Here is a 24,223-nt window from a genome sequence, read left to right as displayed (position 1 = left end):
GGCCCTCCTAGCGGGGGTGGGAAGTTATGCAATTTGCCACTCCTCCCACTCTGCCACCTGATGCAGGCGCCTCACCCTAATTTACAGGAGGGCCAGGCTGGCCCAGCCCCAAGTATTTCGCATGTTACAAATGATGCTGTACATTAGGAATCTATTCCAAAGCCACATTCTGAGGTAGCACTATAGCTTTTGTGGAGTTTTTTATTGTTATTATGGCTGACCATAGTAATATATGATACCTTAGGCCAAGAGTAGGCAACATGGTACCCACAGGCACCAGTGAGCCCCTTAGCACCTGCTGAGGTTCTCTAGCGCTCCCACTTTTTATTTTAATGTTTTTAAATAACAACGTGTCTTACTGGTAGTCAGGATCACTTCAAAGTACAGCACAGTGAGGGCCTCTAGCTGCTCCCATCTCATTTTCCCATGAATGCCTCTGGACCACATGTGGGACTTCCAAGACATTCTTAGGAAATGAAGATGGCAGGTGGCTGTAGGGCAATGCTTTCATCTTTAGCCTTCCCCATTTTGTGGTGGTGCCCGGAACGGTATCTCAAATTGCCAATGTGCCCACGGGCCCAAAAACATTGCCTATCCCTGCTTTAAGCTGTTTTTTCTGGACATGGGCACAGGTGCTTCTCCTGCCTGGTGTTCCATACTTTAACACTAATCCTGAAATTTAAGAAATATTCCCTGAGTAAAGGCATACAATTTGGTAACATGCAGCAATCCCACTCCAACACCATGCTTACTCTGAGTCCTTGCTGGCATTTGTTGTTGTCTCCATCTGCCATTCAAATGCACAGAGGACAAGAGCAGGCTGAAGATGCACAAATGTGTGAATGACAGGTATTGGATACACTGAATGAATGTATCTCAAGCTCAAAGAAAATTGCATTCAGATATTCCCAAAGAACCATACGTTATGCAAGGAACCAAGAAGCATAACCTGGTTTTTGTGCATTTAGAATTCTGGCCGCTATATTCATATGGAATAATTGTTCTAAAAGAGATGACATTAAGTCCAAGAGGAAGCTACTAATGCTCTTGCTACAACGCAAGTTAGCTAACAGTGCTGTTTTTTCAGTTTTGTAGCAGAACATGCCTAAGACAACTCTCTCATTTCAAAGCAGAGTAGGAAATCCCTGGGATTCACATTTGTTTGGATTTTAAATGCCTGCTGAAGTCAGCAAAGTGGTAAAGATTCAGAATAATGCCAGAAGCAGAGTTTCCTTCTCCTGTGTCTCTGAATTGTCTAACTGTATGGCCAGTCACCTGATTTCTTGTGTGGCTCCTTTCTCTGGGCCTGCAGGCCTCCTGCACAGACATTACAGAGATGAAACAGCATAAATAATCAGACAGACAGATGTAATTTTAATGGGTAGACTGTTAATGCTGGACTGTCAGTACATGGAATACACTTGAGTTCTATGTGCTACAATTATAGATGCTTGAGGATTTTGTTCAATCCACATTTCAAAGCGAACTGACTTGACCTCCACCTCCTAATGTGTGGATTGGAATGCAGTTATCCTTCAGATTTTGCACTTCTTCAAAATTTGTGAAGCAGTTCTCAATTGAAATATACCAAACTGCGTATGTTGTTCAGTCGTTCAGTCGTGTCCGACTCTTCGTGACCCCATGGACCATAGCACACCAGGCCTTCCTGTCCTCCGCTCTCTCCCGGAGTGTGCTCAAGTGCATATTCATTGCACCGGTGATGCTACCTAGCCATTTCATCCTCTGCCATCCCCTTCTCCTTTTGCCTTCAATCTTTCCCAGCATCAGGGTCTTTTCCAGGGAGTTTTCTCTTCGCATTTGGTGGCCAAAATATTTGAGCTTCACCTTCAGTATCTGTCCTTCCAATGAGCAGTCAGGGTTGATTTCCTTTAGGATTGACTGATTTGACCTCCTTGCAGTCCAGGGGACTCGTAAGAGTCTTCTCCAGTGCCACAGTTCAAAAGCATCAATTCTTCGGTGCTCAGCCTTCCTTATAGTCCAGCTCTCACAGCCATACATTACTACTGGGAAAACCATAGCTTTGATTATGCGGACCTTTGTTGGCAAGGTGATGTCTCTGCTTCTTACTATGCTGTCTAGGTTTGCCATAGCTTTCCTCCCAAGGAGCAAGCGTCTTTTAATTTCATGGCTACAGTCACCATCTGCAGTGATCTTGGAGCCCAAGAAAATAAAATCTGTCACTGCTTCCATTTCTACCCCTTCTATATGCCAGGAAGTGATGGGGCCACATGCCATGATCGTAGTTTTTTTTAATGTTGAGTTTCAAACCAGCTTTTGCACTCTCTACTTTCACCCTCAACAAGAGGCTCTTTAGATCCTCTTCGCTTTCTTTCATTAGGGTAGTATTGTCTGTGTATCTGAGGTTGTTGATAATTCTCCTGGCAATCTTAATTCCGACCTGTGATTCATCCAACCCCGCGTTTCTCATGATGTATTCTGCATATAAGTTAAATAAGCAGGGCGACAATATGCAGCCTTGTCGTACTCCTTTCCCAATTTTGAACCAATCGGTTGTTCCATGTCCGGTTCTTACTGTTGTTTCTTGACCCTCATACAGGTTTCTCAGGAGACAGGTAAGGTGGTCTGGTACTCCCATCTCTAAGAATTTGCCAGAGTTTGTTGTGATCCACACAATCAAAGGCTTTAGGGTAGTCAATGAAGCAGAAATAGACGTTTTTCTGGAATTCTCTTGCTTTCTCCATGATCCAGCGAATGTTGGCGATTTGATCTCTAGTTCCTCTGCCTCTTCGGAACCCAGCTTGTACTTCCGGTAGTTCTCGGTTCACATACTGCTGAAGCCTAGCTTGTAGGATTTTGAGCATAACCTTGCTGGCATGTGAAATGAGCGCAATTGTACGGTTGTTTGAACACTCTTTGGCATTTCCCTTCTTTAGAATTGGAATATAAACTGACCTTTTCCAGTCTTGTGGCTACTGTTGAGTGTTCCACATTTGTTGGCATATTGAGTGCAACACTTCAACAGCATAATCTTTTAGGATCTTAAATAGCTCAGCTGGAATACTGTCATCTCTGCTAGCTTTGTTGTTAGTAATGCTTCCTAACCCCTTCATGGATCACTGCCTTGTTGTGGCGAAGGGGCTTGCGTAACTCAGTGAAGCCATAAGCTATGCCGTGCAGGGCCACCCAAGACGGACAGGTCATGGCAGAGAGTTCTGACAAAATGTGGTCCACTGGAGAAGGAAATGGCAACCCACTCCAGTATTCTTGCCAAGAAAACCCCATGGAACGTATCACAAGGCTAAAAGAGATGACGCCGGAAGATGAGACCCTCAGGTCGGAAGGTGTCCAATATGCTACTGGGGAAGAGCAGAGGGTATTTCCAAGTAGCGCCAGAAAGAGTGAAGCGGCTGGGCCAAACCCGAAAGGACACTCAGCTGTGGATGTGTCTGGTGGTGAAAAGAAAATCCGATGCTCTAAAGAACAATGTTGTTTAGGAACCTGGAATGTCAGATCAATGAATCAAGGTAAGCTGGAGGTGGTCAAACATGAGATGGCAAGATTGAACATCGACATCTTGGGAATCAGCGAACTAAAATGGACAGGCATGGGCGAATTTAATTCAGGTGACCATCATATCTACTATTGTGGGCAAGAATCCCTTAGAAGAAATGGAGTAGCACTCATAGTCAACAAAAGGGTGGGAAAAGCAGTACTGGGGTACAATCTTAAAAATGATAGAATGATCTCAGTACGAATCCAAGGCAAACCATTCAACATCACAGTAATTCAAGTCTATGCCCCAACCACTGAGGCCGAAGAAGCTGAGGTTGATCGGTTCTATGAAGACCTACAACACCTAGAACTAACACCAAAAAAAGACGTCCTCTTCATCATAGGGGATTGGAATGCTAAAGTAGGAAGTCAAGAAATCACCGGGATAACAGGCAGGCATGGCCTTGGTGTACAAAATGAAGCAGGACAAAAGCTAATAGAGTTTTGCCAAGAGAACATGCTGATCATAGCAAACACTCTTTTCCAACAGCACAAGAGGCGACTCTACACATGGACGTCACCAGATGGTCAATATCGAAATCAGATTGATTATGTCCTTTGCAGCCAAAGATGGAGAAGCTCCATACAGTCAGTCAAAACAAGACCTGGAGCTGACTGTGGCTCAGATCATGAGCTGCTTCTTGCAAAACTTCGGCTTAAATTGAAGAACGTCGGGAAAACCACTAAACCGTTCAGGTATGACCTAAATCATATCCCTGATGAATATACAATGGAGGTGAGGAATAGATTTCAGGGATTAGACCTGATAGACAGAGTGCCTGAGGAACTATGGACGGAGGTCCGTAACATTGTTCAGGAGGCAGCAACTCAATCCATCCCAAAGAAAAAGAAATGCAAGAAAGCAAAGTGGCTGTCTGATGAGGCTTTACAAGTAGCTGAGGAAAGAAGGGAAGCGAAAAGCAAGGGAGAAAGGGGAAGATATACCCAACTGAATGCAGAGTTCCAGAGAATAGCAAGGGGAGACAAGAAGGCCTTCTTAAGTGAACAATGCAAAGAAATCGAGGAAAACAACAGAATGGGAAAGACTAGAGATCTCTTCAAGAAAATTGGAGATCTCAAGGGAACGTTTTGTGCAAAGATGGGCATGATAAAGGACAAAGAAGGCAGGGACCTAACAGAAGCAGATGAGATTAAGAAGAGGTGGCAAGAATACACAGAAGAACTATACAGGAAAGATCTGAATGTCCCTGATAGCCATGATAGTGCGGTCACTGAACTTGAGCCGGACATCCTAGAGAGTGAAGTCAAGTGGGCCTTAGGAAGCATTAGTAACAATAAAGCTAGCGGAGATGACAGTATTCCAGCCGAGCTATTTAAAATCCTAAAAGATGATGCTGTTAAAGTGCTGCATTCAATATGCCAACAAATCTGGAACACTCAACAGTGGCCACAAGACTGGAAAAGGTCAGTTTACATTCCAATTCCAAAGAAGGGCAACGCCAAAGAGTGTTCAAACTACCGCACCATTGCGGTCATTTCACATGCCAGCAAGGTGATGCTCAAAATCCTACAAGCTAGGCTTCAGCAGTATGCGAACCGAGAACTACCGGAAGTACAAGCTGGGTTTAGAAGAGGCAGAGGAACTAGAGATCAAATCGCCAACATTCGCTGCATCATGGAGAAAGCAAGAGAATTCCAGAAAAACGTCTATTTCTGCTTCATTGACTACGCTAAAGCCTTTGATTGTGTGGATCACAACAAACTGTGGCAAATTCTTAAAGTGATGGGAGTACCAGACCACCTTACCTGTCTCCTGAGAAACCTGTACGAGGGTCAAGAAGCAACAGTAAACCAGACATGGAACAACGGATTGGTTCAAAATTGGGGAAGGAGTATGACAAGGCTGCATATTGTCACCCTGCTTATTTAACTTATATGCAGAGTACATCATGAGAAATGCCAGGTTGGATGAATCAGAGGTCGGAATTAAGATTGCTGGGAGAATTATCAACAACCTCCGATATGCAGACGATACCACCCTAATGGCAGAAAGCAAAGAGGATCTCAAGAGCCTCTTGTTGAGGGTGAAAGAGGAGAGTGCAAAAGCTGGTTTGAAACTCAACATTAAAAAAACTAAGATCATGGCATGTGGCCCCATCACTTCCTGGCATATAGAAGGGGAAGAAATGGAAGCAGTGACAGATTTTACTTCCTTGGGCTCCAAGATCACCGCAGACGGTGACTGTAGCCATGAAATTAAAAGACGCTTGCTCCTTGGGAGGAAAGCTATGGCCAACCTAGACAGCATAGTAAGAAGCAGAGACATCACCTTGCCGACAAAGGTCCGTCTAATCAAAGCTATGGTTTTCCCAGTAGTAATGTATGGCTGTGAGAGCTGGACTATAAGGAAGGCTGAGCGCCGAAGAATTGATGCTTTCGAACTGTGGTGCTGGAGAAGACTCTTACGAGTCCCCTGGACTGCAAGGAGGTCAAATCAGTCCATCCTAAAGGAAATCAACCCTGAGTGCTCATTGGAAGGACAGATAATGAAGCTGAAGCTCCAATATTTTGGCCACCTAATGCGAAGAGAAAACTCCCTGGAAAAGACCCTGATGCTGGGAAAGACTGAAGGCAAAAGGAGAAGGGGACGGCAGAGGATGAGATGGCTAGATAGCATCACGGATGCAATGAATATGAACTTGAGCACGCTCCGGGAGAGAGCGCAGGACAGGAAGGCCTGGCGTGCTATGGTCCATGGGGTCACGAAGAGTCGGACACGACTGAACGACTGAACAACAACAATGCTTCCTAAGGCCCACTTGACTTCACTCTCTAGGATGTCCGGCTCAAGTTCAGTAACCACACTGTCTTGGCTATCAGGGACATTCAGATCTTTCCTGTATAGTTCTTCTGTGTATTCTTTCCACCTCTTCTTAATCTCATCTGCTTCTGTTAGGTCCCTGCCTTCTTTGTCCTTTATCATGCCCGTCTTTGCACAAAACGTTCCCTTGAGATCTCCAATTTTCTTGAAGAGATCTCTAGTCTTTCCCATTCTATTGTCTTCCTCGATTTCTTTGCAATGTTCATTTAAGAAGGCATTCTTGTCTCTCCTTGCTATACTCTGGAACTCTGCATTCAGTTGGATATATCTTCCCCTTTCTCCTTTGCTTTTTGCTTCCCTTCTTTCCTTAGCTACTTGTAAAGCCTCATCAGACAGCCAGTTTGCTTTCTTGCATTTCTTTTTCTTTGGGATGGATTGAGTTGCTGCCTCCTGAACAATGTTAGGGACCTCCGTCCATAGTTCCTCAGGCACTCTGTCTATCAGATCTAATCCCTTAAATCTATTTGTCACCTCCACTGTATATTCATAAGAGATATGATTTAGGTTATACCTGAATGGTTTAGTGGTTTTCTCTACGTTCTTCAGTTTAAGCCGAAATTTTGCAAGAAGCAGCTCATGATCTGAGCCACAGTCAGCTCCAGATCTTGTTTTTACTGACCGTATGGAGCTTCTCCATCTTTGGCTGCAAAGGACATAATCAATCTGATTTCGATATTGACCATCTGGTGATGTCCATGTGTAGAGTCTCCTCTTGTGCTGTTGGAAAAGAGTGTTTGCTATGATCAGCATGTTCTCTTGGCAAAACTCTATTAGCCTTTGTCCTGCTTCATTTTGTACACCAAGGCCATGCTTGCCTGTTATCCCAGTGATTTCTTGACTTCCTACTTTAGCATTCCAATCCCCTATGATGAAGAGGACATCTTTTTTCGGTGTTAGTTCTAGAAGGTGTTGTAGGTCTTCATAAAACCGATCAACCTCTGCTTCTTTGGCCTCAGTGGTTGGGGCACAGACTTGAATTACTGTGATGTTGAATGGTTTGCCTTGGATTCGTACTGAGATCATTCTGTCATTTTTAAGACTGTACCCCAGTACTGCTTTTCCCACCCTTTTATTAACTATGAGTGCTACTCCATCTCTTCTAATGGATTCTTACCTACAGTAGTAGATATAATGGTCACCTGAATTAAATTTGCCCATGCCTGTCCATTTGAGTTCGCTGATTCCCAAGATGTCGATGTTCAGTCTTGCCATCTCATGTTTGACCACCTCCAGCTTACCTTGATTCATTGATCTGACATTCCAGGTTCCTAAGCAATATTGTTCTTTACAGCATCGGATTTTCTTTTCACCACCAGACATATCCACAGCTGAGTGTCCTTTCGGCTTTGACCCAGCTGCTTCACTCTTTCTGGCACTACTTGGAAATTCCCTCTGCTCTTCCCCAGTAGTATATTGGACACCTTCCGACCTGACGGGCTCATCTCCGGCGTCATATCTTTTAGCCTTGTGATACGTTCCACAGGGTTTTCTTGGCAAGAATACTGGAGTGGGTTGCCGTTTCCTTCTCCAGTGGACCACTTTTTGTCAGAACTCTCCGCCATGACCTGTCCATCCTGGGTGGCCCTGCACGGCATAGCTTATGGCTTCTCTAAGTTACACAAGCCCCTTCACCACAACAAGGCAGTGATCCATGAAGGGGAAACTGCGTATACACATTTACAATTTCTGTTCTGCTGTTCTAAAAACTATACATGACTCAGGGCAGCTTACAATGCTTTAAAATCAAAATATCATAAAATACAATAAAAATATTAAAAGTGCAATAAAGTACAATAAAATACATTACAGATACAACAAGAGTCCACAGATAGAACACAACCTTTACATAAAACAGCAGATACTTAGCAGGCAAAAGTCTGCCAGAGTGAAATATGTCTTTACCAATCAGCAAAAGACCCCCAGAGAGGGGCCCGTCTGTACTTCATGGGGCAGTGTGTTCCACAGTATCAATTTAACCACTGAGAAATCCCTATATCTTGTTGCCATCCACCATCCTTCCACCCTAGGTGGGACATAGAGAATGGCCTCTCCTCTTGACGTTAGGAAGCAGGGAGGATGGTATGGGAGGAGGCAGTTCATCAGGTATCATGGACCCAAGCCATTTAGGCTTTTAAAAGTAATCACTTTGACTTGTGCCTGCAAGCAAATTCGTAACAAGTGCAGCTGTCGCAGAATTGGTGCAACGTGATTCCATGGGCATGGACCCACTTTTGTTTCTGCATTTTGGACCAAATGAAACTTCCAAAGGCTCTTCAAAGATAGCTCTATTTAGAGTAGATTGCAATAATCCGACCTGGATATAACTAAGGCATGTATTACTGTGACCAGGTCTGACCTCAGAAATGGGCACAGCTGGTACACAAAGAATAGCTAGCAAGAGGTACTCCTGGCAACAGCTGCTACCTGGTCATCCAGGTGTAAATCAGAGTCCAGGAGCACTGTCAGACTGCTAATCTTCAAGGTGAGTCTTCACCCAAATTGGATCCAGAGTCCTGATCAAGAGCACCTCTGTCTTAATTAATTAGCCTTCACCCAGCCTATTATTGCCTCCATAACAGCACAGATTCAGAACATCAACAGTTTGCTTGGTATTCATTGAAAAGGAGAAACAGAATTTGGTCATCCGCATATTGGTGACAATACACCCCAAATCCCCTGACGATCACTCCCAGCGGTTCTATGTAGATGTTAAGTAACATGGGAGACAAGATTGCTCCCTTTAGGACACCATAAGCCAATGACCAAGGCGCTGAACTGGAGACCCCAACACCACCATCTAGAACCAACCTTCAAGGGAGGACCAGAACGTACATATAGAAATGCGTATTTTGTGAGCAAATATGTCCAAAATTAAGTATTTAAATAAGTTTTTAGGTACAAATTTTCAGGCAATTTTTTGTTTAAAGAATTGCAATTAATGCAGATATGGGATGGGACATAGTTTTGTTCTAATGAAACAGTATTGCTTAACTTTGTGATTTTTATACCAATGCATTTCATTTGCAGAACACTCCGCTTAGAGACAGTACTTCAACTCTTTAGCATGGATTAGAATTTAACAATGGCTTGAGCACTATGCAGAAAAAAGAACCAGTTCCCATGTGCCGTGGATCTTAGGGCAGGACTTACGCAGGACTGATTCTGCGTAAGTCCTGCCCTAAGGACAACACGAACGCACGCACGCACACCCCTGAACATGATGAACACCTCTTCCTGCATTGGCCTTCCTTTCCACCATCAGCACTTCTATCTTGCCTGGATTATTTATTTATTACATTTGTATACTGCTCAATCGCTGTAGCTCTCTAAGCAGTTCCCAACTATTAAAGCCATAAAATACAACATGATAAAATATAATATAAAAGGCTAAAAGTTTAAAACTACAGTATAAAATAAAATTAAAAACCAAAATAAAACCTAGTAGCAGTGCAAAGATTTAAAATACAGTAACATATTTAAAACAGAAGCTGAAAGATTAAAATGCTTGGGAAAATAAGGTCTTCATCTGATTCTGAAAAGATTACAACATAGGTGACAGACAAGCCTCTCTGTGGAGCTCATTCCGCAACCAGGATGCCACAACAGAAAAGGCCCTCTTCTTAGTAGCCACCCACCTCAGTTCATTTAGTGGGGGCTCCCAGATTAAGCTTCATCTTGTTAGTCCACATCAAGCCAGACTCTTTCAGAGTCCACAGCTTCTCTGGAAATAGACGGAAAGAAGAGAGCTGGACACCATTAGCATACTGAACCATATACCAAATATAACCTCTCCCAGTTGCTTCATGCCACGCAAAATTCAGCATCCTGGGAATCTTCTTCTTCTTCTTCTAGAAAATGATGTTTCTAGCCCTTAAGGGTGCAAAGATCATCAATGCCTATCTTAGGAAACACTGAAATTGGCAAGGCAGGGCTAAGCACTATTCTAGTAGTTAGGTGGTGAGACTTTAATGGACTAGCTCTTGTCCAAATTCATGACTAGCTGAAACAGAATATGTTATACAAAATAAGCATTGTATGCAAATTAGCTTAATTTCTACAATTTAAAATAGCCATGTAATTCACCTTGGTGCAGAATTTTTGTTAATTTGGCACAAAAAAAATAATTTTCTTTTCTTTTTTTAATGCACACAGACTTGCTCTCCAACTATAGCTCTGTAAGTGCAATTAAATGTTCAGAATAACCTCATCAACTTCTACTGCATAAATATATTTAAAAAATAGCAAAAGGGGGAGGTGGGACTTGACAACCATCCCAAAGAAGAGGCATTGTGCCTGGCAGGCTTACAGTTGAAGATAGACAAGCCTGAGACAAATGTAGAGGAGGAAGTCTAATAAAGAAGTAGAGAGGAAGGGAGCGAGATGGCAATTTTAACTGATAGCAGAAGATGTAGTGGTCATTCAGGAAATGCTGCAGTATCACAACAGGAGTTTGTTCTGATACATTTCTTCAAACTGTTGTAATTGTTTTTCTAGTGCATACGCTGCATGTGCACAGGTGTTTACCTTAGGTGTTTATTTTTGTGGCCTACTTGAGCTAATGGGAATCATTACTGGAGTTCATACTTTTAGCTGCCTTGAAGCAGGGAGGTACCACTTCGTAATATACATGGGGTAAAGGGATGCAGTCAAAGAAAACAAAAACCATGAGATATTATGCTGGAGTTTGAGCGAAAGTGCCTGATGGGACAAGGCTACAAGAGATTGGGGGGGTGGGGAGAACTTTGGGAAATGTCCGCTTCTGACAGCTTTTTATGCATAATTGCAAGAATCCCAAAGGCATATCCAAACAGCTCACAACTTTTAACTACCTCTCTCTCTCTCTCTCTCTCAATATTGCCAGGATAGGTGGCCTTGCTATGGCCACCCACCTATAAGTAATTGCAAGGATTTGGAAAGATGGTCAGAATTGTGACCTAATCAATTCTAGATTGGAAGCTATGCATTTGAATTTGAGTACCTCTGTCCCTAACAGCCATATGTGAGAGGCAAGTCTCTTTTAGTCTCTGCTTATAGTTACCAAAGCCCAGTTTACACAAGCATTTTTTAATGTGGTGGATTGAGGGGAATTATCTTTTTCTGGATGATTCAGCTTTCATGAAATTGCCTTCTAATACTCAGACACATGCCGAGACAGCGACTCATCACTTTTTGCAGAAACCCCTTGAAAAATGAACTTTGCCGCCGGTATTCACAAAACTACTTCACCATGCTAGAATTACATGAGAATGTCTGACTGTGGCTGGTTCACCACATTAACGGCATAATCTATCCATGTTTAGACAGAAAAAAAGTCCTACTTGCTGGCTCGGATGTTGTAGGACTTTTTTCTGTCTAAACATGCATAGATTGTGTCCTAAAAGTGCTGCAAAAAGCATCTAACATCATGGAAGATACCGTAACAGCAAATCAGATACAGAAAACAAGGGATGATGATGATGAGCAGCAGCACAACTCAGAAGGATATTTAGGGACCCCTTTAGCCAATCCAATATCATTCATTCATTCATTCATTCATTACATTTCTGTACCACCCCATAGTGAAGCTCTCTGGGCGGTTTACAGAAGTTAAAACATTAAATACAATATAAAAAGTTTAAAAGCACACAAACAATATATACAAGCAACATATAACTATTATTATTTATTACATTTCTACTTTACTGCATTTATTACTTCCATTGAAGTCATTATTAGAAACTCCCATTGCTTTTAATTGATCTGGACTCAATGGCCCAGTTCTGATTATCGCCTGAATCATTATTAGGAACCAGCAGTGGTGAAACTTGGGCTCACATGCTCCCCTCACTTCTTCTGCTCTGCACACAAGATGTTAATGCTACTCTATGCACAAGAGGAGGCTTTCACTCCCCTCCTCTTGCATGCAAAGGAAGATGAGAGGGAAGGGAGAGTGTGCAACCCTGAGGCGCACTGTGGCTCGTTCACAATTACCTAAACAATGGCTTAGGTGATTGCCTGGACCAAGCCAGTGAAAACACTTGATGTGAAATGGGTACATATCTGGTCATGTTCACAGAGGCAGCAATGCATTTCAGAAATGGGAGTGCTCTTTATTCCCCCCTCCCCATTTTTTTCAGCTGCAGAAAAGGATGTTCTGACAGAGTTGTTAGTAATGACTTTTCACTGTTCTCCAAAAAATATGATCTCAGCATTTCCTCATGCTCTCTACCAGCAGCAGGTTTTCTTCATAATCCAGTGCACCACATCAGAGCCAGTCTGGCAACATCACAGCCTGATTCCTTGAGAGATGGAGAAAGAGTCAGGAACAACAAGCCCACAGAGGCTGTGTGTGGCAAGCTGTGGTGCTGACTGTGCTTGTCTTCTCTTGCCTGCTTAAAGTGTACATGGCATTTTTTATTTGACTTCTTTCTGCCAAACCCAGAGTCAGAGTGCATTCAGTTGTGAGCTGGGAAGGCGTCTTTGAGCTGAAAAGGGAAAAGAATGAATCAAGAAGCAGATGTTTTATTGCCCAAAGAAGGCTTAGAAAGAAATCCCTGACAGCCTTTCTTGTGGCAGAGTCAGATGCTGGGAAACTGAACTCTTCAGATTTACACTGCGCTGCTCAAAGTAAAATAAGAACTACTATACTGAGGCAGAGCACAGGCCCTTAACCTAGCACAGGAGTATACAAGTATTCCATATGCCTGTCTGTTTGGTGTCCTATGGTGGTCAGCATAATTTGCATGGACAGAAAACTGGTATTACATCGCTGGTTTGTTTTTTAAGATATCAAGAGTATAATCAGAAATAATCCTTAAACGCAACCATAATGTTCTAGGATTGCTAGATAGGTACAGTTCAATTCCTGTAAGGAATGTGATTCCCAATGCACTTATGGTATCCCTGTAAAATGATGTATCAACAGTAAAGGTCACTGCTAAGGGTGGAACTATATCTTCTAACAGGGATGGGCCACTTCCAGATGTCCGGGAGCCATTTCCCATCCTGGACCCCACCATGGGCTGCATTCTATGGGGCGCTGTACAGTCCGCAGGGTGCCACCCAACTAAACAGGAAAAAAAGGGACTGAAATCCCGTTTGCTGCCGAAATTCAACAGGAAACCACTCCACAGTGCTACAGAGCACAGTGGCTATATTTAGCTTGTTTGCAAGTTAAATGTAACCTTTTTGGTGCTCTGTAGCCGCTATGGACACCTTTTAAAAAATTGGGCACTGGGGGATGCAATGGAGGGGAGCGTTGCCCAGCCCTGCCTTATGATGATATAGGGCTACTTTTCCCCTCTTTCCACCTACTGGTGCATTGATGTGTTTGTATTGTGCACTTTCTCATCTCCGCCAGCAGTACCTAATGATGTTTTGCTGAAGTGGGCATGATTATGTCAAGACGCAAGTAAAGTTCACTACATGTTATGGAGCAGGAAAATATGATACACATTTTTCAGTGTTAATAATAATGTGTAGTTCACTCTAAGACACAATGTGAAAGCTCCAGCATATAAAAGATCTGCCAAGAAGTTACATTCTGGAAACTAGGACTCTATCAAGGCTTAAACTTCTCTTCTAGATCTCTCCTCATTAGCTATCATGAACAACAGCTGCAAAACAGACATCCATTTTGACTTGTAAATAGATTGAGGGACAGAAGGTCATGTCTACATGATATATTTCTTACCCACCAACCCTTGACACAGAAATTTCACACAGAAATGTGTGAAATTTTTGCTACACAAGTTTAAGATGTTTTTAAAAAAATCTTAAACAGGGATTTGTTACTCCACCCTGGACTAAACAGTAAAGGAGCAAACATTTGACAAAATCCTAATGGAAAAAATATCTTCTTTGCCAGAAGTTAAGTGTGAGATTCACACTGTTTTGAACTGGAGGAGTTCTATTGGGTTCCAAGTAGATTCAGTGCGAAAAGTAATTCCACATCCTGCTGTTTCACATGCAATCTGCAGAACCAAAATTTGCTTTAAAATTAGGGAAATGGTGTGAACATCAGAGGTCAGGGTTCTTGATAACAGATAACAGTTATCAAGATAACTTGATAACTTCCAAGTTATCAAGAACTTGAGGTCTTCAGTGCAGCAAAATATAGTACATTTTACTTTTGCAATGGACTCTGGTCTTCCATGCAAGAATTAGTACAGTGTAGTTGTGGAAGGGTAGTGTTCTAGGCATCTGTTGCAGAATACAGAATACATGAAGAAGCCATGTGCTGAATATTGCAGCCCCAAGCAATCCGTAAAGGTCTCTTTTGCAGAATGCTTTTCAGCTATGCATTTCACATAGTCACCTTCTCCTGTGCTTCAATGCAGTGTGTTGCATTTCACGTGTGATCCTGTGCTCTGTCCCAGAAATGCAATGCCCGCAATGCTATACTATTCTTCACTTTTTTTCTGTATGAAGGAAACTTTGACTTTGATAGATGACATACTGCTGAGGCTGAAAGGGTGAGCCATGTGGTGCGATGAAACCATAACAGCAGTCTCAGAAGGGTTAATGAGAAGTAGCAGTTATTCATAAGGCAAGGCAAAGATGCAAGGGGGGAACCAGAGGGAAGAGCAAAACAACTTAAAAGCCTGCTTGACTTTATTGTACAGCATGTGGAGCCTGATGCTATACAAGTTTACTCAGATCAAACATTTCAGACAGAAAGCTACAAATAAAGGTCTGTTCCAACCCTGTGGATCAGTAGACTCCTTGAGTTTTATTTAATATGCAAAATATTGTGAGATGGAACATTTTGTTCTAAGTTAATAATGAATGAGCAGCCACAAAGTGTGAGATTGTTTTATATTATTTTGAGATCTCAGATGGAAGCACTTTCTAGCTGGCGCTCCGCGCCCCCCCCCCCTTCTCCCTCTGTCTCTCATTACTCTTTCCTTTTTGGGAATCTGGGGGAAAGTTGATATTAACTGAAATTGCTGTGCTTGTCCCTAGAACAAGAAGCAGGCAGTTCAGAGTCCCAGGCAAACCCAAGAAAAATGAATAATATATACATTGATTTTTAGGGATCTCCTAAACCTCTTTGTTCGACTTAGTTTTTATTCGTCTTGCCTCTAGCCAGCTAGAGGGCTTTGGGTTTTGGCATCAGGCCTGGTTTTCTTTTTTCCTTTTCCTTTTTGGAATGCTGGCTCATCTCTGGAGTGTGCTTTGCCCTCGTTATGCGGTCAATATGAAAAGCATTTTCTTTGAGCCTGGGGATGGTCCCCTGCTGCTTTAATCTTTGGGAGCTTATTTAATATTTTTACAGGCAGATCTGTAGCAGTCTTTTCAGAGTCTGTGGAGCAAAAAGCATACCTGCTGTGGGGGTCAATGCAGTGCGCCAAAGAATCTATCTTTGCAGATCAGAAGGCCCTCGTCAGTAGAGGACAGAATAGCAGAGGTCCCTCCAGAACATGGCAAGCAAGTATTAAGGACTACTTATGGGAACTCCCACCCAGGCCAGATTTCAGAGACTATTAACCACAATGAGATGTGGGTGGCAACATTATATGCAGTGGATTAGAACTTGCTGCAAGAGCTCAGTGCAAGGGGGTGCAGCTGAGCTGAAGGATGCATATATATTTCTTGCCAGAACTAGGGAAATACCATACATTTGGCTATTACTTTTTAGACAGTGATATTGATGATGATGATGATAACAACAACACTAATTGTTATTAAGATAGCCATCATCCAAACAGCTGCTTACACTCACACAAAGGGCTTGCTCAAGCCCAGTCACATTTATGACTTTTTTCCTTTGAACTGCTGACTTGTATGCCATTTCACAGTTTATGAAATGCCCTTTGTTGCAAAAGCAGCTTGCTATGCAGAAGGGAGGCAAGAAAAGCCCCCTTGCATTCACAGAATTACTTTCATGGCTCTTTGGGACCCTGGCTAATATTTATGGTTTATGAAGTGCTTTCTAAAGTGCAACCCTGTACACACCTACCTGTAAGTAAGCCAGTTTGGACACAGTGGAGGTTTATGTCTGAGTAAACTTGTATAGGGTCAGGCTCCACATGCTGTACAATAAAGTTTAAAATAAAGGCAGGTTCTGCCCACAAATTTACAACTGAAATGTCAAGAGAGTTAGGGGAAATGTAATGGATGCAAAAGAGGAATTCAGCAGAATAATCAGTGCATGAATTCTCAGGCAAAGAAAAAGTGTACTTAAATGCTGCTGAAACATAGGACTGACTGTGATTTAAATAAACTCATGAGCCAGCCAGGGTATCCCAACGTTGGGATAAAATAGTGAAAAGCACCTAAGATGCACCATAGGAGGAGAAACATTAGTCTTAACAAAAGGAAAGATGCCAAAAGAATATTAGGAACACAGGGGATCATAAAGAACTACCAGTGGAAATATGTTAAGGGCCATTTAAAAGCCAAAAGAATATTAAATTATTTTGAACAGAAAAATGAAGTCAAAGTCATAAGAAGAGTTGTGAATGTAAAATGCTCAGACTGAGAAAGCTTAAAACAAGTGAGCAGATACAGGAATCCCTCCTGATTCTCTCCTGCATAGTAGAAATGTAATGTGCAAATCCTAACTCCTGAGTTTGACTTCTCAGTATTCATGTGAGGTGTCAGCAATTCACACATTATTATTTTCGTAGGTATTCAAAGATGCGTCTGATTCCTGCATTTGCAATACTAAAAGTAACACTCTTTTTTGCAGGTCCAAATGCAGAAAGTGTAGCCGCAGGGTCTGCAATGACCAACGAGAGCTAGGTGTTTATCATACATCTGCATGGCCACTTCTTGTTGCCTGTGTGAAAAACTTCAACTTTTGTAAAGAACGCAGCTAAACTTGACTGGAACTGGTCTGTGCTATTTGGTGTTTGCCAGTCAGTACTTCCTTAGAACTAAACGAGATGTGCTCACATTTATATGTAACCCACGATATCTGCATTAGATAGAAGTGGGCAGGTTCAGTCTTTTCTGACAGTGTGATTCCCATCCATATTTGCAATAACGAAGAAAAGAAACAACAGATCAAATTTAAATGTATACTGAAATAAAATAAATAATTCTTATTGATACACAGAAGAGTAATATACATTCAAGTGATAGTGATACTCTTGATATTATTGGCAGTCTGGTTGCTATTGCTCCATAGCAGCGAAGAAGTCACAGTTTCTTTAGCTATTAACAGGGCGCACAGAAGAAGAAGACAGTGAGCTCACAGGCCTTTTATAGTTGTTGCAGTTTTCTTGTGCAGGAATCTAAATCTTCATTCGTACTTGCTTGTATCCCAAAAACAAGCAAAGCAGGCCTGTGAATAACACAGAGTCTGAAGGCTCGCTCTGGAGCCGCTTTCTCTTCTTGAGCAAGGCTGGACTGCCGGAATCTTCTCAAAGAAGCCAGCCCACCCAGAAGAGTACATACTGAGCGTGCGCCAATAGCTGGCTCTAGAAAGAGAGGAGAGAGGGTAATAACCCCACCCAGTGCTAGAAAACACAGGCATGCTAGATTTGCCATTCTTTTAACAACGATGGGCGCAACAACTGAAGCATGGGTTACATGTATTTCCCAAATGTTATACCGTAACCAAAATGATTCTCAAGAGGGTCTGAACAGCGGTACCTTTCCCTTCAGGCTATTTTTCTGCTCTCCCCACCCAGCTGTTTTCTCCCCATGGGGGAAATGATACAGCTATCTTCCATCTTTTCCTCCTCTCTTTTCATCCCCCCCCCCCCAATTGTTCTTTTCAAACTTACAGCCTCCTGTGAGATTTTTGGTTAAACAAACTGGGAGCGGGGGATACACATCACATGTCTATTTTGACCTTCAGGGATCAAATTGTTAAGAGGTTGATTCCAAATGGCTCCTTTTTTTTAAAGCTCTTGCACAATGAGCTGGACAAATAACTCGAAGACATGCTCATGCTGTATCATTGACTTTTATGGACTGGTTGATGTTTAATGGTTGGCTGATCATTATTCATGGTGTTTTCCTCCTTGTTGATTGGATGATGATAGTATTACAGAAAAAGGAAGAAAGGTACTTTCCCACATGAAGCTTTTAAATATCAGTCATTTGTGATTATGGATTCTTGTGCCATCACAAAATCCTGCACGTTATTTACATGTATCTGGAGCTACATGGAGATCAAAATTACAAAAATAGATGACACTGCAATGCTGTAACATTGGTTTTGAGGAGCTGTAAGTTGCCGGCAAAGGCAACATATAGTACCATATGATGACCAACAGAGAGGATACATGCAGGCATATTGTCCTAGAAACATAGGTGATTATAATCATGAACAGAAGAGCCCTAGAAGGATCATTTTAGTTTCATATGTAGTGCTTTTTCCTCTTATACAGTTATTCTGAAAACAAACCTCACATTTCAGCCTGGTGCAGAATTTGGTGGCATTCTTAACTATCTTAAAACTTACCATGTTATATGAGAGATGTATATGTACATACAAATCATATGATCCTTTGGTTGTAGAGCCTTCCTTCTCATGTTTCACCACATCTCTATAATTAAGTAGGAGTGTAGAGGTAGCACATGGTTTATTGAAACATGTTAGTGAATAAGGATCTGTACAGTTTATGTTTTAATTTATGCACCATACACACACACACGCACAATTTGGCTTCTGATTCCCAGTTTTCATATTTGTTAAAAAGAAATCTGTAAGCATAATTGCTTTAGACACATTTTTGAAACACATGTAGAAAGTTCCTGTCTATACAACTCCCTGTTCATCTCAGTGTTTCCTAGTCCTGCCTCTGCATTCTACAAGTCCAGCGAAAACATTTGTTCTTCTCCCAAAATAGTTGGCATTCTATGAAAACATAATTAATTCTAGCACAGTAAACATGTGTACAGATTAGGGCAGCCACTTATGCATCACCAAAAAAAATTGCATTAACTTTGCATATCCTAATTTGTATTCATATAAATTTGGAAATAATTACTATAATGTAAATAGAAATACAACACATATCGTAGTGGAAAAGACCACATAACCTGTATGCCTGCTCAATCTGCTGACCAGGCGCTAACTGTTCATGGGAACTTCAAGGCACTTGTTCCTCTTCTTATGGTTATTTATCTTTAAACCGGACTTGTACTGGTCAGCCCACCGAATCGATGATACCTTCAAATAGAGGTTCCTGTAAAATGGGACACATGGTCACCCTAGTAAAGATAGAGTATGTGTGTACATGCATGCATGCACGCACATGCTTGCATGACTTAGGCAAATTTGAACAATCTGCTCGGCATATAGGGTATCTGTATATGCAGATATGCTCTGCATATAGGATTCAGAATGTTGTAGGTTGGTTTGTTTGTTTTTATGCACAGCATGACCAGATCTGACTGAATCTTTGATCAGCTCAACGATGGAGTTTCCTTAAATGATTGGACCAAGAACATTAATGTCAGCATCAAGAAAAATAATGTTCAAAGTGGTTCTTAGTCACAAATGTGCCCAATCCTCCTACCTAAAATATTTTAAATGGAGATACCAGCAAGAATCTAACATGCAAATAATTCGCTCTCCCACTGAGCTACGGCATTTCCTTTTTTCTACATAAAGAAGAATCTTTGGAACCCAATATTCACTCATCAGCTAGCAAGGGTGTGTAGATGAAAATCTACTTGAAAAATTGATGTTGTTGTTGTTGTTCAGTCGTTAAGTCGTGTCCGACTCTTCGTGACCCAATGGACCATAGCATGCTAGGCCTTCCTGTCGTCCGCTGTTTCCCGGAGTGTGCTCAAATTCATATTCACTGCATCGGTGATGCTATCTAGCCATCTCATCCTCTGCCGTCCCCTTCTCCTTTTGTCTTCAATCTTTCCCAGCATCAGGGTCTTTTCCAGGGAGTTTTCTCTTCGCATTAGGTTTTCTCTTCGCATTTTCTCTACTCCATTTCTTCTAAGGGATTCTTGCCCACAGTAGTAGATATGATGGTCACCTGAATTAAATTTGCCCATGCTTGTCCATTTTAGTTTGCTGATTCCCAAGATGTCGATGTTCAGTCTTGCCATCTCATGTTTGACCACCTCCAGCTTACCTTGATTCATTGATCTGACATTCCAGGTTCCTAAACAATATTGTTCTTTACAGCATTGGACTTTCTTTTCACCACCAGACACATCCACAGCTGAGTGTCCTTTCGGCTTTAGCCCAGCCGCTTCACTCTTTCTGGCACTACTTGGAAATTCCCTCTGCACTTCCCCAGTAGTATATTGGACACCTTCCGACCTGTGGGGCTCATCTTCCGGCATCATATCTTTTAGCCTTGTGATACATTCCATGGGGTTTTCTTGGCAAGAATACTGGAGTGGGTTGCCATTTTTTCTCCAGTGGACCACGTTTTGTCAGAACTCTCCGCCATGACCTGTCGGTCTTGGGTGGCCCTGCATGGCATAGCTTATGGCTTCACTGAGTTACATAAGCCCTTTCCCCGCAACAAGGCAGTGATCCATTCACTTGAAAAATACCCATGCCAAGTGTTGTAAATGGATATATAATCAGGTAGGAAAAGGTTTTCTGGATTTCTGGTGACCACTTAATATGCCAAGAAGGGTGCCTAGTAAATCACTGCATACTTTATTGTCATCCAAGAAAAATGCATCCTAGCATATCATTGCCGGACACGGAATAATGAGCTCAAATTACAGGAAGCCAGATTCTGGCTAAGCATCAGGAAAAACTTTCTGACTGTTAGAGCAATACGACAATGGAACCAATTACCTAGGGAGGTAGTGGGCTCTCCCACACTGGAGGCATTCAAGATGAGGCTGGACAGCCATCTGTCAGGGATGCTTTGACTTAAACTCCTGCATTAAACAGGGGGTTGGACTTGATGGCCTTGTAGGCCCCTTCCAACCCTACTATTCTATGATTCCTGGATAATATGCAGCTGAATGATCCACAGCAATGCTGTTTGTTATGTTGGTGGGGACAGATGAGTAGGTATTGTTACTTCTCAATGTCCTATGGAAGAAAGCCTACAGAAGCTACAATATAGACCAGAAGTCTGCCTTGTTGTAAAAGATTTATTTGCATGTTTTTGGCTGGCAGAGCTCCACAGCTGCTTGTGAGCACATGCACACCCTGGCTCTGTACATAGCAAGAACAGGAACTCTACTCCTTTCATTGATACATCATTCAAAGTCTTCCCCGTTACCGGGAATAAGGCCGCCCCTATCCCTTTTAAAGAGGAATTGGCAATCCTGCCGAGCAGGCATTAAAAACTATCATTAAGAACCATTGTATTTAAATTAGAGATAATCTTGGGTACAATGTGGGGAGCTAGTGCTGGGTGTGGCCCTTGAGAAATGCTGCAATTTCCCCTGCCATTGTCACTCTGCTGTCCTTGATTGCCACCAGCCACAAATTCCAGTGATTTACTGAGCCAGAGGGTATAATTTGCACCACGTGTGAGGAGTTGCAGCTCCACCAGGCATCCCCTTCAGAGGGGCTGGTGATGGGCTGTCAGCTGGGCTTTGTTACTTTCAGTTCATAAGCGATCTGCATTTACTTCTCACAGAAAGTGTGGGAGGGGCAGGGCAGGGGACAAAAGCACCAGATTGACTTTCCAATTCCAGTTGATCAAAAATCAAGAGAGGGACCTTCCAGCATTCATAAGCTATAGCATCGAGTCAATTGTTCTTGTCTTCCCCTTTCTTTTGAAACACATTGCAGTGACACATTTTCAGAGATCCTAAAAATGACATTTGCTAATAATTACCGTTATTATATATTCCATTTTGTTTCCCACCCTTCCTCCAAGAAGCTCACGGTGGCATTTTAGCCTTACAAGAAGCCTTAGGTTGAGAGAATATGACTTGCGTAAAGGCCACCTAGTGAGTGAATTTGATAGCTGAGCGGGGATTTGAACCCAGGTTCACCAAAACTAAGCCACTGCAACACACTAGCCCCTGCTTGACACTGGCGAGTGAACACATACATGATGGTTTTAATTTTAGCACTAGGACTTGAAAAAATACACCCCACTTGACACAATGTGGCTGTGTGGCTTGAAATTCTCTGCATACAATTTTTCCATCTCCAAACTTTGGCAAGGATTTGTTAAACTGTGTTTGTGTGTTGCTCATGTAGCGGGTGTACACATTGTCCCTCATCCAGCTAAAATAAGTTGTGACCAAGACTGCAAACCTATCCACAGTTAGTTGGGACTGAAGAAAGACAGACTTGCTTTGGAGTTAGCATGCACAGGATCAGGCTGTGTATTCCAGTGAAAGTACTGGGGCTGAAAGTGCTATTACTAAGTTTCTCCACTGGTTTTGATAGAACTTTGATTGCTCTGTAATCGATGTGTTTTTACCCAAAAGTAAGTCCCACTTTGTTCAATGAAGCTTACTCCAAAGTAACTTCATTTGCTTGTGGCCTTAATCATAGCTAACTTTGGCTCGATTGGGACTTTTTTTTTGTTTGCAAAGTCCACTTCAAATTTAGACTTAAGTGGAGACTCAGTTAATTTAACCAAATTCCAGACCCCTACAGACAAGTTGAAGGGGTATGTATACAGTAATATATCATCTCCATCTAAAAGAGAAGCCAAAAGTTGAGAGTTTGGCAGAAGAATTGCTGGATACATTTGTTAGTCTGTGTTGCTCAGAAGATCAGGATTTGATTATAACAATCCCTCAAGAATTTAAAATCAGGTGTCCCAGTCTAAAGTTCTGTGAATGCTTTGGTGCATTGATGTGTGCACTGTTTTCCCCAACGGCATCAGTGAGAGGCTCAATCCATGCAAATTCTTTGCACATGTGGATTGAGTCACTCAATTAAAGAAATGAATGGGACAACTCTGCCTGCACTGAAGCTCTCTTGACCATAAGCAATTGCTGGATAGCCAAGGGTGTCCGGAGAAGAAGAATTGATTAAGGATGCAATCCTTCGTGCACTTTCCTAGGAGCAAGCTCTACTGAACACAGTAGTACTTACTTTTGAGTAAATATTTATACACCCAGGCTATACATCTTCCTTTTCTTTTGAAAACTTTGAAAGTTCACAGCTTGACAAGGAATAGCACATAGCATACGGGGCTATGGTATTACAACAGATTCCCATAGTAGTTCACATTTAGTTTTGCCCTCAGATTACACTGTGGGGGTTATGTTTATCTTTGTGTGAATATATATATATATATATATTTTCTTGCAGCAGATGGTTTTCTGTTAGTATTGTCTGGTGTTGTGACTCTTATTCATTGTTTCTTCAGGAGACAGAAGAATGTAGAAAAATAAAAATAAAAAAGATGTCAAAAGAGGCACAAGCGCATTGTATGATGGATGGCCACATCATTTGAAATCTGCACAACGCTATTAGCTTCATTTTGTATTTCATTCATCTCCTGACATTCAATCCCCCAGTCTAGTGCCCCACTGTAGAAAAAAATGGAGGGACTGTCAGCAACCAGATGTTATTCCATCCTAATATATGAAGGAGGGCGATGTTAAACTAGACTAGCAATTCTCACATGTAATACTTAATGATATTATTTATTTTTATTATTATTACTTCACACCTTTATATACTGCTTCCCAACAAAAGTATCAAAGTGGTGAACAAAATAACAACTTCTTCACTAAAATATAAAAATAAAATATAACAATAATTATTCTACTGATCAACAATAAAACTGTAACTATAATTGACTGGGTCACACCTCAGGCAAAGTCTGTAAGTCTTAAGGAAACATTGATAAGTGAAGGCTGTAGACGCCTGCCTAATGTTAATTGGAAGACCATTCCAGAGCATGGGTGCCTTGACACTCGGGACGCAATCCTATGCCTTTTTAGATATTTAAAAATTCTACAACTCCTGCCATGTCCCAGGCAGCATCGCTGGCTGGGGCA

The 24,223-nt window shown here is 42.0% G+C and overlaps 1 protein-coding gene across 2 annotated transcripts in view; it reads left to right on the top strand.

Annotated features, from left to right (window-relative positions):
* Positions 1 to 24,223, top strand: part of PLXNA2 (plexin A2) — a 611,865-nt gene that overhangs the window by 540,545 nt on the left and 47,097 nt on the right. The gene's annotated exons all lie outside the window — the stretch shown is intronic.

The sequence above is a fragment of the Heloderma suspectum genome, chromosome 4 (assembly GCF_057233095.1).
Source record: "Heloderma suspectum isolate Gila_16-S chromosome 4, 16-S_ref, whole genome shotgun sequence".
Taxonomy (NCBI): Eukaryota; Metazoa; Chordata; class Lepidosauria; order Squamata; family Helodermatidae; genus Heloderma; species Heloderma suspectum.
The sequence above is the reverse complement of the archived record's forward strand: the minus strand, read 5'-3'. Positions and strand labels throughout refer to the sequence as shown.